General features: G+C 39.1%; 1 non-coding gene across 1 annotated transcript; it reads right to left on the minus strand.

The window, feature by feature from the left end:
* Positions 1-345: 345 nt before the first annotated feature.
* On the minus strand, positions 346-445 carry LOC135273280 (small nucleolar RNA U13). Its single transcript, XR_010341071.1, has one exon. It is a non-coding gene; the product is annotated as a small nucleolar RNA U13 (small nucleolar RNA).
* Between the last annotated feature and the right edge of the window lie 2,010 nt (positions 446-2,455).

Here is a 2,455-nt window from a genome sequence, read left to right on the forward strand (position 1 = left end):
AAGTTTTTAATTTTTATGAATTCCAGTTTATCAATTTTCTTCTTTTGTTGCCTCTACTTTTCAGTCCTTGCTAAATTCAGCATCATGAAGATCTTTCTCTTATGTTTTCTTCTAAGGGCATTACTGTTTTTAGCTCCTCTTCTTTAATCTATTTTGAGTTAATTTTTGTGTATAATATAAAAGAAAAGTCCAACTTCACTTTTGCGTGTAACTATCTAGTTTTCCCAGTAGCATTTGTTGACTGTCCTTTCCCCAATGACTGGTACCTTTTGTCAAAAATCAGTACATCATATTTGTGAGAGTTTATATCTGTTTTTTTTTTTTTTTTTCTTTTTCTTTTCTTCAGGTTAGATGGGTAGTGCTGATGTCATAACAAGGTTTGAGAATGACACATCTCACATGTTTCTAAAACACCCAATTATCATTCTGGTGAACTACAGAAGATCTGTACTCTATTCTATTCCATTGGTTTATGTCTGTCCTTATGCCAGTACCACATTGTTTTGCTTACTGTAGCTTTGTAGTAAGTTTTGAAATCAGGAAGTGTGAGTCCTCCAACTTAGTTCTTGTTTTTCAAGATTGTTTTGGCTATTGAGGGTCCCCCTCCCTCCCTTTTTTGGACAAATTAATGGAAAGAATTTTTTTCTCTCCGTTTTTTTTTTTTTTTTGGACAAATAAATTGAAAGAAATCCCACCTACATGAATTGGAAGACAATATTCTTTTTTTTGAGATGGCGTCTCGCTCTATCACCCAGGCTGGAGTGCATTGGCACAATCACTGCTCACTACAGCCTTGAGTTCCCAGACTCGAGTGATCTCCCCCCTCAGCCTGCTAAGTAGGTGAAACTACAGGAGCATACTACTGTGCCTGACTAATTAAAAATTTTTTTGTAGGCCGGGCGTGGTGGCTCACGCCTGTAATGCAAGCACTTTGGAGGCCAAGGCAGGTGGGTCTCCTGAGTTCAGGAGTTCAAGACCAGTCTGACAAACATGGTGAAACCCCGTCTTTTAAAAAAAAAAAAAATTATAAATAAATAATGAAATTTTTTTTGGTAGAGATGGAGTCTCACCAGGCTAGTCTTGAGGACTCCAGGGCTCCCAGCAGTCCTCCTGCTTGGCCTCCCAAAGTGCTGGGTTTACAGGCATGAGCCACCGTGCCTCGCCAACTGTTAGAATTTTAATAGGGATTGCATTGCATTTTGATAGGGATTGCATTTGTAGATAGCTTTGGATAATGTTATCATTTAAAGAATATTGTCTTCCCAGCCTGGCCAACATGGTGAAACCTCGTCTCTCCTAACAATACAAAATTTAGCCAGGTGTGGTGGTGCACACCTGTAATCCCAGCTACTCGGGAGGCTGAGACAGGAGAATCACTTGAACCTGGGAGGCAGAGGTTGCAGTGAGCCGAGGTTGCTCCACTGCGCTCCAGCCTGGGTGACAGAGCGAGACTCTGTCTCAAAAAAAAAAAAAATTGTCTTCTAATCCATGAACGTGATATTTATTTCCATTTATTTATGTCTTTAATTTCTTTGAGCAGTGTTTTGTAGTTTCAGTTTATGTCTTTTGTGTCCCTTGGTTAAATTTATTCCTGAGTATTTTATTCTTTTTGATGCTATTATAAATGGAGTATTTTCTTTTTAGATTGTTCATTGTTAGTGAACAACAGAAATGCAGCTAATTTTTTTTCCTTTTTTTTTCCCTCTATTGCCCAGGCTGGAATGCAGTGGCACAATCTCAGCTCACTGCAGCCTCTGCCTCCTAGGTTCAAGTGATTCTCCTGCCTCAGCCTCCTGCGTAGCTGGGATTACAGGCGTGCACCACCACACCCAGCTAATTTTTGTATTTTTAGTAGAGGTGGGGTTTCACCATATTGGTCAGGCTGGTCTCAAACTCCTGACCTTGTAATCCACCTGCCTTGGCCTCCCAAAGTGCTAGGATTACAGGCGTGAGCCACCACGCCCAGCCAGTGCAACTAATTTTTGCATGTTCATTTTATATCCTACAGCTTTGTCGAATTCATTTATTAGTGCTCTCTCTCTGTGTGTGTGTGTGTGTGTGTGTGTGTGTGTGTGTGTGTGTGATCTTTAGGGTTTTCTACATTTAAGATTATGTGTCTAGGAACAGAAATAATTTTACTATTTTCTGTCCAGTTTAGATGCCTGTGGAGAAAAAGGGTAAATGAGGCAGTGAGAAGGTTCTTGCTTAATTTCTCTGGCTAGAACTTTTCAATACTGGATTAAATAGAAGTGGCAAAAATGGGCATCTTTGTCTTGTTCCTGATTTTAGGGGAAAAGCTTTTAGTCTTTCACCATCGAGTATGATGTGAGCTGTGAGATTTTCATATATACCCTTTATTATGTTGAGGATATTGCCTTCTATTCCTGTTTCATTGAGTGTTTTTTAACAAAAAAAAAAATCTTGAATTTTGTTAAATACTTTTTCTGCATCAATT

This window comes from Aotus nancymaae, unplaced genomic scaffold (genome assembly GCF_030222135.1).
Source record: "Aotus nancymaae isolate 86718 unplaced genomic scaffold, 86718_ANA_hifiasm-v0.15.2.pri h1tg000724c, whole genome shotgun sequence".
Lineage (NCBI taxonomy): Eukaryota > Metazoa > Chordata > Mammalia > Primates > Aotidae > Aotus > Aotus nancymaae.